We start from the raw sequence: 15,299 nt of genomic DNA on the forward strand, positions 1-15,299 counted from the left end.
AGTATTTCTCAAAAATATGCAGCCCATCACCGCGAAGCGGCTGCTTGAGCCGATGGTGGCGCCCGTCTCCCACGCGCACTTGGCACCTGGGTATGGAGCGTGAGGGTGAAAGACTTCCGCGCTCTTGGGCGGGCGAGGAAGTCTGAGTCGCGCTGGCTGGACGACAGTAAGTGCGGCGTTCGCGTTATTACTTCGTTCGCAGCGCCTGTGCGGGGGCGCTTGCATTGGTGCACAGTGGAGACTGACCTTCGGGCCGCGCTTCCAAGCGGGCGCGCGCGGTGCGAGTGGCGAATCTGTTCCGGGCGCTCAAAGATAAGCCGTGGCTTCGACCTCGTGCTAGTGCCGACTATGCCTGAAGAAACTACGAAGATAGAGAATATTCCACGCGTGCTTCGCCAGCGAAAAAAACGAACCAGGGTTCAAGCCCACTTAGCAAATGTCAGCCGTCCATGCGCTGCACTCGATTTCTTTCAGGCTCCTTTTCTGTGGTTTGCGTCAGTTGTCGTGAACTTTTCATATCTTAGCTTCCCGCAGTAATCCTTTCCAACTTACTCTGGTGCATGCCCATGTGCACTGCACGCAATACAATCAGTTACTGCCGGCAGCCCGCTGAAACCAATGAGTGCGAAACTCCTTATTTTCACATATCGAATAAACAGTGGCCACACTCCGTTAACGTAGTTGGGAACTCTCGTGCCATTTTTGCCGCGAAGATGAATGAGAACCTTGGAAGGAAAAGCGTGGGCGTGAGGCACAAGCGGAGACTGGTTGCCACGGGAACCGCCTGGAAGGCAGTTACTCCGGAAGAAGGGGGAGAAGGATGGTTACCGCAGAAGGAGAGAGGGTAGTGTGGCGAGAGGGGATGAATGTAGCACGGTCCTGCTGCTAAACCAACACCCTCTTGTCAAAATTCTTCAGAGGGTGTTGGCTAAACGCGCCGCCTGAGGAGAAGGTCACTGGTGACGCCGAGCGCCTATATAGCGGCGGACTGGACAGGACCGCTAGTCGAACAGGGAGTATGCGTAATAAACATAAAAGAGCGCTCTGGAGCAATACAGATATATGAAGTCACTCTCGTATTCTCTACCTCAACATATCGTAAAATATACCATCGTGCGAGTTTTCTTCTCCGTCTCTCTCCTAATGTAGTTTTTGCATTTGGAGGCTGCTTACTTAGAATCTCGGGGCGCGTAATTCACTCTAATGAGATATTTGCGAATACAGGACCTATCTGCCCAACGAACGTTGTGGAAAGCGGGCGCTCAGAGTGCACACGCAGTATTGTCGCCTCTGCATGCAGAACAGCGCCGATAACAAGAGACGATGATTATAAGTTTACAGCTTCGTGACTATTGCGCAGAATACGGTATACAGCCGCGTTTGGGCCGTGCGTGTAAATGCTGTTCCCCCCAAAATGGCACCCGGGCAACTGAAAGAAAGCAGGCATACAGCGCTGACATTGTGTATGATTTTCCTCGTCAAGCACATTCCGCATGGAGCAACAAACAACGCACTCTTCATAATATGATGAAGATGCCATATTTCCTGAGTTCCTTCATCAGCGAGCGGAAAACAGGGCCAGATGAGAGCCTCCTCTCACCTACGGCCGTGGGTCCCACGAGCGAAGCACCGATTCGAACCGTCAGCCAAACCGTGATTATGGTCCAACGACAAATCCCACCACTATACGCATACGCCTTCGCTTTAATTCTAAGTGAGAACAACTTGAGGTGACGCGACCTTCGGCAATAAAGGGATCTACCAGTCTGGTAAATTTATTGGAAGCAGTTCTGGCTGGACGTCGCACATAATCCATAATTTCAATGGGCTCTCTCCGTAAAGGGTCCCCCAGACCCACGCTGAATCGTTTTAAAACAAGGGTGGCCGCACAAACAGTATACACATGCATAATCTCGCCTACACTGTAATCGCTAAAAATGAGTAGAAAAATTACGCTTTCTTGCAAGAACAGCACCCCGTCAAAATCCCGAAAAAAAAAGTGCGGCCTCCACGCACGTGTCTAAACACGCTTTACTCAAGGTTTGGTGCTGCTGGCAGTAATGTTCTTTCTCTTTTTTTGGGGAGGGTTAACATATTCAAATGCTCTGCCGCAATTCATTTCCGCAAGAAGAGCGGAAAAATATATGCGCATAGCTGGCCCCTAACCTTCGTTGCACTGCTTAAGGAAAGTGATCTTCACTCTAGAAAATAGTAGTTCGACCGCTAGAGGTCTGCCAAAGGTCGAAATGGATATTTTTCAACCTTCCTGCCACTGTTCTCGTGATAGTATGGTAACGCTACGGAATCCCCAGTCAAGCGGACTAGCAGTTTCGGCGACAGCCAAGCATGCTCTGTTGCCGTCTTTCCAATCGCGACGGAAAGGTTACGTGGCACTGGTATGCTCCCGTCTGCTAAAAAGCAAAGCAGTCGAGCGCGACTGAACGTGAGCTTCAAACCGAGATAAAACAGTGCAGTCTTAAAACTAAAAAACACGAAAACAAAAGAGTCGCTGCGGCCTCAGCTGCAGCACGCGCTATCAACTCTGCTATCAGGCCTCCCGCTTGTTCCCGCCCGGCGGACGAGAATTAGCGAGACTAGGCCTAAGCCTACCTGGCCGAGACAAGGCGGCGGTTCGCCGTTACAGCGGTGTTCGGATGTCATTTCGTTAATTACTTGTGACGTAGTTCGAAACTGGCATTAATTATTGGACTAATGCGCCCTTTATGCATCTCGTCGTAATGTGACCCCAGCCCCTGTTTGTCATTTCTGTCAAGTTATGGCTTGAAAAATTCTGAAGCTCCAGCTACCACCGGCGCCTGACAACGTCGTGTTCGTGTGAGCTGTTCGCCTGACCGTCGCCATTCACGGTGGATATTCTGTTCTGCGGCGGAAGAAAGAACTCTTGCCAACGTGCCAGTGCCGGCTTGTCTTCGAAGTGCGGTGTTGTTGGCGTGATATCTTCAATGTGTGAACACGATCGGTTTGCGTGAACTAAGCCTTCCCCAAAGCTTCAACCTCAGCAGCAAGAGTGGTAAGTGCGATGGCATCTGGTCAGTTCTGTAATTGGCATTGCTGAATACGCGAGTCTTGCAACAATCGAGAATTTTATTAGCGTAGAAAGTGCTTTTAGTGCTCACGCGAAGAACCCGTAACGACCTACATTTACTCCGTGAGATTTGTTGCCCAAATCGCAGAAGCACTGGTGAAAGAAAGTGACAGATACAGTCATATACCGCTGAGGGTGGTCGCGTGGCTGTGGCCGATGTAGAAGTGAAACTCAGGCCTTGACGCGATCACGGCTCGCCTCTTCTAGAAAGCACGGATGGAAGTAAGCGCCGTAGTTCTTCACTCAGCGAGTACTGCAGGTTTTCAATTTAGAAGCACTGTTCTTGCCGGTGTTAACACCGGGAAGGTTAAGGATGTTTCAAGCGAATGAGTGGCGCGACGCCGCGAAAACTTTCGTACTTCTCGGAACATCGTCACATTGGCCCCTGTAGCTGTCGCGGCCGCTCGAAACACGTTTTTCTGCTTCGGGGACAGAAATCGCAAGCGTTTTCGCTTGCATGCATGTGAAACAGGCTTTAACTGTGTGAAGAAGTCATTTTGTTATCCGGTACTGAGGGAGAAAAGATTGTGTTTTCGAAAGCCATTTTCATCCACATCGAAGAAGCCTTCAATTTTAAGTTCAACCACCGGCGCTCGCTTGAGTCGCATCTGCATGCGTTCTGTTTCTCACTCTTGCATATCGCTCGCAATAGCGCGCATATGTTGAGAAGCAGGGTCTTTGTTTCGCCGAGACTTGAGCGTACTGATGTTACTGCTGACTACCTGCCTAAATCTGATGTTTCATTCTAAGTGCACGCCACTGAGCACGCATCGCAATTATCATCCAATAATTAGTATGCGCACGCAGAGAGCCTTCGCGACGTTGTCCCAGTTAAGTCCTTGTCGTGAAATTTCCAAGAGTTTGGCGATTGCACACATGGCCGTATCCTATGTCGCGCAAGGTGGCATTGAATCGTCGCGTTAGAAAAGAATTTTGGACTCGTAATTTTTTTTATTCCTTTTGAGTTCGGTCGCCTCAAGAAGCAGAACTGCATTCATGCATGTTATCGTAGATGCGATGGACTGCCAACGCTGTTGGGAATCATAAGATTACAGAGAAGCTTAGTGGCGTTTATCTTCACCCTCGGCATTCCTATTCATCGCTGCCAATGTGCGGCCTTTGCGTTGTCATTCTGCCACGCCTTTCATGCACCCGCCAGAAGAAACCAGGAGGCTGGCAAGGTATCGCAGTTCTTCGCAGGTGATTACGCTTTTTTCGGGACTGTTCGCGAAGGTGTAGAGCCTTTGTCAAAAATGCACACCCCAACGGGTTTGCTTCCTTGCCACGCAGTATGGATCGCTCGTGCAATCCAAATCTTTCTTGGGCAAGGAGGAATCTCGCCTTCGTCTACCCGAATTTCTGGTTTTCCTGGAATGCCAGGGGGTCCACTACTCGGCTTAGAAGCGCACCTTTCCTGCTGGATATTCATCGGCGTCGGCTGTACAGTATAACGAAACATGAGGGTTCGCTGTCGTTTAGGCCAAACTGCACCAAATTTTTTCTGCTTTCATGTTCACTTAAGCTCTTCAGTAAAAATGGCGCTGCAGGATAGAGCGGACCGTGGGGTGATGGTCCAGCGTCTAGCTACGCTCCCGCGTATTGGTCAGTCTTCCTGCGATATTGAACCGCGTTAGAGTACTTTAGATTAGGCCTCGAGCAATCATCTTCGGACTGTGTACAACATTGTGTTCGGCGCGTGCATTCGGCGTCGCGACCATGCAGTGGCATGCGCTTGGTTGGTTCGCTTTTCGGGAAAGGAAATGGCGCAGTGCTTTTCTCACATCTCGGTGGACACCCGAACCGTGCCGTAAGGTATGCGGGTCGTATGCAGTCCAAGTGAACGGACTTAAGGATGTTTCAGGCCGCTCTGAATGGGCCACAAGCAGCTCCGGCGGATACTGCCGCTCGCTTGCGCCGAGGATAGAGGGCGAAAAATCGATGCCGCTCGCCCTCGGGTGGTCAGCGGTAACCAGTGAACACCAGTGTTGTCGGTAACGCGTTACAAGTAACGGCGTTACCGGTAACGCGTTGCTTTTTTCGGTAACTTAGTAACGTACTCGTTGCCATTTCGGACCTGTAACGGGCAACGTACTTACGTTAACATTTTTCGGTAACGTGACGTGTCACGTTACTAGTTACTTTTCATTTCAATTGTTCCCCTCCGCCTCTTTTTCAAAAAAAAAAACGCCGAAAATGATGGTGCAAATAAACAAAATCTACCGGTGCTCTCGACGACCCTTGTTGCGGCTCGCATGCATGCCAGAAAACACCTGCCCTTGACGACGCACTCAACTAAAAAAGAAAGCACGAACACGCAGTCACCCACTTGTATTCACCCCCAAACCACCCACACACACAACTCTCTAAAGAGTGGACGCATGCCAAGCCACCAATGAACCATTTGGAGAAATCTTTAAGTGAGTTTCTGCGTAAGCTTGTTTTTCAACCAAAATGTATCGTTCCCAGGCGACACTCTCGCATTCTTGGTGGAAGCAGTTCCCTCTTGTGAGCGAACTCATGAATGTCACCAGTTCACTTCAAGTTGGCCCCAAGAGAGCCATAGAAAGAGTACAATGATACAGCACAGAAAAGGGGATTGCAGTCAACCATTTGTTTCTATCTGCAACTGCGGCTAAGTTTTGCGAGCGAAGCTGACCTTGAACACCTTGACGCAAACACTCAGCATTTTTGCAATAATTATGCAGGTTCAAGTAAAAAAAAAATTGTTTATGTGCGCAAATATATTTTTCTGAACTATGACATTTAAGCATTTCGTTATTGCTACACAATTTCCGCGTAATTTCGTAAGCAGAAGCACACCAGAATTACTGTAAATTTGTTCAGTTCAGCTATGTTTTCTTTGTGAAGTTGGAATTATATGAAGTATGAGCTTTATAAAATTGTTATCTTGAGTTCTTACAGCGAGGAACCACTGATTAAAATTTATGGCCATGGAGTAACGGCAAAGTAACGTGCGATCCTTTTTTCGTTAACGGTAACGGAAATGCGTTACCTTTTTTTGTAGGTAACGTAGGGCGGTAACGCGTTCTTTTTTTGTTAGTGTAACGAGTAACGCATTTAGTTATTTTTTTTCGGTAACGCCTACAACACTGGTGAACACCTAGTGCGGCGTTCGCTTTGCCCGCTGCGTCCATGTCTTGCGGCCGCCGCGCTACGGCGCTTTGCGCGAGTGAACACAGTGGCCAGGGCGATGCTGCCCGGCGCTGTAATGATTTCTAGCGGCCGTGAACATCCACGTAGCCGCTGCAGCACAGATCATCGGAGCGCTATTTCATTACCTTCTCATTTTTGCATTCCGGGCTCATTCACATGGCTCGTCTACTTTTATACACTTTTTTGTTTTTCAAATGAACGGAAAGGAAAAATTTAACGTCCATTACCTCGCTAACAGGGACGCGTTCATCACCTCGCATCTCGTGGCCGTGGCCTTTACGCGATTCCGACTTAGCGGTTAATGTTAAGGGCGATAACTTTCACGTTACCGTGGACCCTAATGAGGACAGTATCCACTTGTGCCTCGACAGTGTGTACATTGAAGTTGGCACTAAAGGCATGAGACAGCATTGTCGACGTCATCAAAAGAGGCCGATGCTGTGGCGCCATATGCTCTGTGTCGCTCCGCTCCCGCGTAACATGGACATGACTTCACATAAAGGCAGACTACAAGCCCGGGTTCGCACGCTTGAGAGGCAATATGGATCTAAACAGGGCGTCTACTACGCAGACATCACAGGGCCGTCGGCCGCGGGATTCTGCACGCCTGTCGTAGTCCCCCGGGGAGTGAATGTCGATGGCCTATCGTTTAGGGCCCCGAATTCAACGCGAGCGGAGGAAATAGCAATAGCTCTCGCTGCCACCGATCCAAAATCGAGAACGGTTAGCACAGACATTCGCCGGGCCTGTGAACGCTACCTTGCAGTGGAAATATCACCTCTTGCCTCCCAAATTGTAAGACGGGATCTCGCCGATCCAACTCGTTCAAATGTAATCTGGGCTCCTGGCCACCAGGGTCTACGAGGCATTGAGGCCGCTGATGCGGCCGCCCGAGCGATCACACACCGGGCTCCTCATTCTAGCTCTCCTGGCTGAGTAGCTCATAAACCGCTTCTGCGGTCCCGCGAAATCTTAATTCATTACTGCGACAGCCACCGTCTCTACCCAACACCTGCCAAGGGGCTGAGCAAAGCGGAGGAGCGAACTCCACGGCACCTGCAGTGCAGACAGGAACTCTTCTCTGTTCTGCCATCGCCAAACACTTTGATCCGTACATAGATGGGCGCTGCCCGCACTGTGGGGAGATATACGATAGCTTTGACATGGTGTGGCCATGTGCTCAGAATCCTCACCTTCCCCCACACCCACCTGAGAGGCATGGGAGACTGCCCTGCGTTTAAACGTGTCAAACTGCTCAGAGTGGAAAGCCTAACACACTACGCTATGGCGTCGTACACTTTTTTGCTAAGGATCCGTCGGATAAGGTGTGTGAGATCTCGGCAGTCTTTTATAACAAAAGCTTAACGGCGCCGGAGCCTCGAGAGGAGTAGCAGGCGGTTAGCAACGGCGTGCCTAGACAACGGATATGCGTCTGGAAACAGGTGGTCGCAGCGCCGAGCTCCGCGCTTGGCCGCGGAGTAGCGCCGCAGGATCGCTAGTCTTATTGCATCTAGGCGTGTACTAGTTACTGTGGTTGACCATAATGACGTCATAGTATAGTAATGACAATACATTGGAGTAAACAATGTCCACATGTAATACATCATTGTAAAGATGAAGTTTTGCCTAATTAACATTAATTATACAATTTAATTGCAACACTTAATGAGTTGATATGTTTCTATAGCAGTGGATAACTACAAGTGCTAAACACGATGTGACCTTCTGCTTGACTTTGAAAAATTTAGCAAAATGTAAGAATAACAATGGGTGAATGGATGACGTCATATAACAGAGTGCAAGTCGCGTGACCTAGCATAACGTCACTCTGCGCGTTGAAAAGGTGCCTACCGGGACTGATCTCGCCGCAGACGGCGCTGACGTGGAAGGGAACGAAGACGCAGCCTCTTCGACGAGCTCCCGTGCTGGTAGTTCTCCGGAACGTTCTCAGCGTTACTGATGCCAAGCCGCTTCTAGTTACTCGATACACTAGAGCTTTCACTCTCTAACTAGGTTGAGCAGTAGTTAAACCACAGCTAATTTACTTTTTTCACTCCCACCTTCCCCTACGGCGTGGTTGAGGTGTCCATCGAGGCGTGAGACAATGACCGCGGCTTTCACTTCCTGATAACCAGTCATTAGCCTGGAGCTGCATAGGCATGATGCCACTCGCGGTCACTGAATTTCCGTTCGCAGCGCAGTAGCCCTGGCTTCAACTGTCTTGCGTTCTCATCCTGTGAAGTTCATTGCTCGAGTATCGTTTCATAAGAAGTAGTTCGAAGAAGTGCGTTTGGGCGCTGCATAAACCGCACCGTATGGTTTGTTTTCCGTGACCCCAGGTGGTCGAAATTTCCGGAGCCCTCCACTACGGCGTCTCTCATAGCCTTAGTCGCTTTGGGACCTCAAACCCCATAAACCGTTGTTGTTAATGTTTCGTGCTCCTTCAGTCATGTGGCTCACGCACTGTGCGGTACGAATAGGAAAACTTTTTTGAAATTGTACATGGTTGCAGTTTGTATTGTCGTAATCGTGTATTAGGAGTCCGAGTATTCTACACGCTGTCTGCCGAGTAGGGTGAGTTGTAACAGGGCGGTGGTTTTGTTTTGGTATTGCATTCGATTCATCAGGAGGAATTCCGACTATTCTGCTGACGGTTTGAATCCGGTTACGTGGAAGTGATCCACTATGGTGTGTATGCTTTCCTGGAGGGTCGTTTCAACGTCCCCTGGACATCCGGATTCGTTCCACAAGGTAACGGCGTAGAATGTGGGATGACGGTTTCAGATCGTAGATAGAGCTCTCAGGCATATACAGGGTGTTTTTTTTTAGAAGGTCCAAAATTTTTAAAGAAAGGTAAATTCCTTTAGATTTATTTTAACCCTGGGGTTATACTGAAGGCTACGGCGGACACCAGGTAAGAGGCAAACTAATTTAATTAGTTCGCTGATTAACTGAATACGTTAATTAACTTTGATAATTTTTATTTTAGGGGTTATGTTCTATTAGCAGTATTGGAGATCGTCTTCCAAACAGTCCAGCCAAGAAAAAAGATTTGTATTAAAAAAATTTTTGCGCGCGTAACGAAGCGAGAAAAAGTCACCCTGGTAGGCAGCTTCACACTGTAACACAGCGTCTCTGAGCGCCAGTGACATAGCTCGCTCCGCCCTGCACTTTGTGTCAATACGCTTTTGTTCCAGCGCGGCATTCCGTGAGGCCGCGGAGCGAAGCGAGATAAGCAGCGATAGCGCAGGCCGCCAGTCCGGGACGCGTGACGCAAAGCACAGGGCGGAGTGAACTACGTCAGAGGCGCTCCCGCCGCTTCGTTACGGTGTGAAGATGCCTACCAGGGTGACTTTTTCGCGCCTCGTAACGTGCGTGACAAATTTTTAATTAAAATTCTTTTTTCTCGGTTGGACTGTTTAGAGGACGATCTCCAATTCTGCGAATACAACATATCCCCTAAAACAAGAATTAGAAAAGTTAATTAACATATTTTGTTAATCAGCGAATTAATTAAAGCAGTTTTCCTCTTGCCTGGCGCCCGCCGTAGCCTCCAGTATAGCCCCAGTGCTAAAATAAATCTAAAGCAATTTACCTTTTTTAAAAATTTTGGACCCTCTAAAAAAAACACCCGGTATGGTTGGAGATATAATGGATCCTTGAGGTGGTCCACGGGTAATGTTGACTGGGGAGGAGAGAGAGACGGCGCTGCCTTGAAAAGGGCTACCCTACCTTTGAGAAAACTGCGTATGTAATTGTACATGTTGGGGCCGCATCGTGTGTCTTGAACGGACTTGAGTATGAGATCATGTGTAACATTATCGAGGGTCTTTTTTATGTCTGTTGCGAAAAGTGCCTGTGTCTGTGCTGTCTTTGGCTGCAGAAGCGTGCTTTGTAGTATGAGAAATACGTCCTGCGTGCCAGCATTATAGCGGTATGAGCTTGTGCGGAAAATGTTTCGTGTTTCCTAGGTGTTCTCCTTGCCTCTTTTGCGACTGAGAAATGTACGCCATGTTTTCGCAGCTAAAGTTTTCATTTGGGAGAAGGCGTTCAAGCATGCTCTGGCGTGTTTCGTCGCGTTCGTTGGCTGAGTCAAGTTTCTTTGCAGTGTCAGTCAGGCGGTGAAGTCTGTTCAGTCTTTTCAAAGCACGTTAACGGGATCTCTGTTTTGTTCATATCAGATTCTAGCATTGACGGTATGTGTTGGATATGTTGTTGATATTGTGGAGCTGCGTAAATGGTAGTAGTAGTGTGTGGTTGTAACATCGAAGAAGGAGTGCTTGGCTTACCAGTCGGCGTAGCTGTGTCAGTTTTTCTAGATGCTAGGCTGCGCACAGGGCCTTTACTCGAGGCACATCGTTGCAGGATGTCAGCAGCATTTGCCGATGCCATTGGCTACGACAGTGGTGCGTTAGGCTGCTTGTCCTGTGCTTCTGAGACTGCGGCGTCTTCGCTGTTTGCGATGGCTATTCTAGATGGTAATCGGGTGGCGTTGCGTTGCTGGGTGTGCTGCAATAAAGTGGAGTCTGGTGCTGGTTGCGCATTTTGATGCGTTGTATATAGATTCATTCAGTCTGCTTATGGTTTTTATGGATCGTTGGCTCTATGATCTCCGGGGCAGTGTAGGCAGAGGAGAAAGTACTGGGTCTTCAGAGTGGCCGAGTTAGATAAGTGAGACGTCACGAGAAAGAATATCGTTCAGGCGTGCTACCGGCATCATCATCATCATCATCAGCCTGACTACGCCCACTTCAGGACAAATGCCTCTGCTATGTCTCTACAGTTAACCCTGTCCTTTGCCAGCTGCGGCCACCGTATCCCCGCTAACTTATTTATCTGATCCGCCCACCTAACTTACTGCGTCCACTGCTACGCTTGCCGTCTCTTAGAATCCGCTCCGTTACCTTTAAGGACCAGCGATTATCTTCCATTTGCGTAACATGCCCTGCCCAAGCCCATTTCTTCCTCTCGATTTCGACTAGGATGTTATTAACCCGCATTTATCCCCTCACCCTCTCTGCCCACTTCCGGCCTCTTAACGTTACACTATAATTATTCTTTCCGTAGCTCACTGCGTTGTCATTAACTTGAACTGAATCCTTTTCGCTAGCCTCCGCGTTTCTGCCCCGTAGGTGAGTGCCGGTAAGATACAAGTGTTGTATACTTTTCTTTTGGGGGATATTTGTAAACTGCCATTCATGACCACAGAGAACCTGCCATATGCGCTCTGTCCCATTCTTATTCTTCTAGTTATTTCCCTCTCAGGATCCCGATCTGCGGTTACTACCTGCCCTAAGTAGACGTATTCCCTTACTACTTCCAGCACCTCGCCACCAATTTCAAACCGCTGTTCCCTTGCTAGAGTGTTGAACATTCCTTTGGCTTTCTCGTTGTAATTTTTAGACCCAATTCGGGATACCGGCATGGATGTGGAAAAAAACAGAGGTGCCCAAATTTATATCTTCCCAATCGGAAGTTGAGGATAGCTTTGAATAGTTCATACAAAGCAGGTTTTGAGACAGAAATGAGCTAGGCGAGCCTGAAGGCAGTCAGGAAGATGCGCCAACGGCAGAGGACAATCATCCAGCTTATATAATCGACATAAGCTAACATAATCAAGTTAATAAGGGAGTAATTACTCATTGACGTCCACCCGAGCGCAGCCTCACGGCTACAAAGGAAAGCTATACAGCTTTCTCAGAAACTTCGTAGTTAGAGAAAAATTCGTCCTGGTCCGGGGTACGAACCCAGGACCACCGCTACACCGGAGCAGTCGCTCTACCAATTGAGCTAACCAGGACGGCAAGCTTGGACCTCAATGAGTAATTACTCCCTTATTACAAATCTACTCCACCTTGGGGGATTCTCCGAAACATTTGGTCATAATCAAGTTAAATTTGAGTAACCTCGTTCTGTTTCATTACCCTCACAAATTACTTCCTCGGTATTTTATGCTGCCGCTTCCAATCGCTTTTACGAGTGAAAGTTCCCATCTAGTTGTTCATCCTGCCTCATTCATACATTATTTTGTTTGTTTGTTGTTCTTTAACGTGCACGGGGCTTTAGCATCTCGCTCCCATCACCGCAACGCCACCTTGAGTCTCAAGGTGATGGTGCTTGGTGCCACCACGGACCCTTAGCCCCCTTATACGGAAGCTGTCATCCGCACCGTGGCGATAGTTTTTAAGGTGAATGTTAGAAACCATGAACGGCGGCGGTTGGAGCCATGGTCAAGTTCCGGCCGACGGGCTCCCCGTCTGTTTACGAGTCAGGGGCTCCGGGACCTTTCTGTAAATAAGAATGGGCAACACAGGCGACATTTCAGGAACCGTCAGCATACCTATATCGCATGAGTTCCTCTGAAAAGGAACCTGAAAAGGAACCTGAACCAAAAAGCCTGATGAATTCCTGAAAAGCAACTGCACCGTAGAAGGCTCCACTAGAAATCGACCGCACTGTGACTACTTTCCTCGTTTCCTGATATTTTTTAATTATTTATTGCAAGTACCTACAGCGCCCATGAGGCATTATGGGGGGATATTACTACATACAATAACACATGCACAGAAGATATTGGGAAACATGTCAGCAAGGATAACACAGCATACTAAGAGAAGACTAAAGGAGTTCACAAGTAGTATGAATGGTAACACATCGGCAAAGCGCTGGTAAACGCACGAGACCTGGAAGAAATACATCAGGTTATCATTTCAACAGCACTTTGGAAACCAGGTGAACAAACCACATCAATCGGAAGCTTATTCCAGTCCAGAATTGGGGTAGGAAAAACGAATACTTAAATACATTAATGCGGCATTGATAACTCTTCATCTTTTTCGTGTTGTCTAGTCTCTCTGAAATGTAATACGGCTGCTTTAGATAAGAGTTTTTATCAATACCGGTGCAATCATTGTAAATGCGGTTATTCTCACTCCCTAGTAGATAACGACAAAGTTCCTGCAGTGTCTGTTTTTGTTATTGCTAGAACCCTTGAGAGAATGATAGGAAAAAATTACAAAGCAAAAACACTTTCATCCGATGACCTTCTGGTTGAAGTTTCGCAGGAAGATCACTCTGACATCCTCTCAAGCAAAAGCAGTTTGCTCACCATCTGGTGACCCCTCAAACGGAATCTAAACACTGTACAAGGTGGTATATCAGAATGCGGTCTGATCTCCTGAAATGCTTCAAGGTGCGATTGCCCTTCGCCGCATCACTATGAGGCGAAACGAGGCATCCGATATCGCCTTAACATTTGAACGTCTACCAGATACTGTGAAATCGGAATCATCCACTGTAAAATCTGTCCCTATATCCCAAACCCGAGAAGATTTTTCAACTACGAAGAGTACGGACACGGATCCAAAACATGCCGTGGAAATCTCATCAATGCGAAGAGCGGTGCCCATGAGCGCCTGACTGATAACTGCAGTGCCGGTCAAGCAGAATGTCCCAACTGTCACAGGACACACGCTGCGCATTCACGAACACGTCAGGCGTTCCAGAAAGAGAAAAAAAAAGTAATCCAGATAAAGGTTACAGAAAAGAACGTTTTCTGAAGCCCGGACCTTCTCTCCGGAAGATCCTACGCTGACGCAGCGTGCAGAGGCGGGCGCCGTCTGGGCACGCAATACACCATCGCCAACATTCCCTGTCCCAGAGGTCAACTTTTCACAGAGCTCTGAGAAAATACAGGCACGCGAGAGAGAGTCTCTCCCTCTTGACGAATCCACATCTGCTTCCGCGTCTCCAGTGGAGGTAATACCAGGCTTCTCAGCGTCGGAGACGCTGAAGGAGTCCCCCAAATAGAGGCGGATTTTCCAAGACCGTCTCAAACCGAAGACATCTGTCAATTTAGCAGGATAATAAATGCGGCTATATGTGAATAACTCCTGCTAGTTTTCGCGTCCTCGCTTACAACTATGGCTGTCGAAAGCATTATGCACTGGAACTGCCGAGGGCTACAAAGAAGCTGGTTGGCATCGAAATACTCGCGCAGTATCAACCAAACATAGTTTGCCTACGGTAAACTCAACGAAACTTTCTGGAGAAATATGTAGTGTACCGGAAGGACTGGTAAGGAAGTACCTCCTCATCAGGTGTCGTTGCTGTTGTTTTTCAGAATTCAATTGCCTCTCAGATTTAGAGGCAGTGGCAATACGAGCACTAACATGTAGTAGAGTAATAACCGTATGTTGTCTATACATACCACCACATCATCAACTTTCCATTGACTAACTTGAAAAACTCATTTACCAGCTTCCGGAGCCGTTCCTGTTGGTCGGCGATATTCACGCACACCACCCATTGTGGGGAGGTATTAGAACCGATTCTCGAGTTGCGCTAGTCGAAAAATTCATATTGTTATCTGGGTCATGCATATTCTATAGAAGAGAACCAACATGCTTTAATGCAGCACACAGCTAACGCGCTGCGATAGACCTTGCTATTGGCAGCTACTGTGCACTGTTGTAGATAATCTCTATAGAAGTGACTTCTTTCCCATATCTCTAAAATGCACATAAAATATAAACCCGAAGGTAAATAATCCTAGTAAGTTTAAAGAACGGATTGCTGATCGAAAGATGCTCCATTGTCATCTTCATCAATTTCATAACTAGGTATAGATGAATTTCAATTCTTGGTCGCACTGCGTATTATAGGCGCTGCACAGAAATCCATCTCAAAGACACCAGTTGAAATACAAAGCAAACGTGGAGCAGGGCAGGATGCACACTGCAGAAGAGCTCGTGAGAACGAAAATAATTCGTTGTAAAAGTTTCGCTATAATTCTACGGTTGGCAACTTGAACTTTAAGCGAGCTAAAGCAAATGCAAGCGTACTCGATGTATCCAAGCGGGAAAGTTAGCAGTCGTTTCTCTCCTGTGTAAATTCTTACGCAGATACGCATAAAGTGTACTGTACACTAAAAGCACTTCGAGGGCATAGTGCACGTACATTACCTCTTGTTATCACTGCTGGCGGTACATTTCGGCACCAAGCAGATGCACTAGGCAAA

Source organism: Amblyomma mixtum, chromosome 8 (assembly GCF_055824585.1).
Source record: "Amblyomma mixtum isolate Tamu chromosome 8, ASM5582458v1, whole genome shotgun sequence".
In the NCBI taxonomy this organism is placed as follows: domain Eukaryota; kingdom Metazoa; phylum Arthropoda; class Arachnida; order Ixodida; family Ixodidae; genus Amblyomma; species Amblyomma mixtum.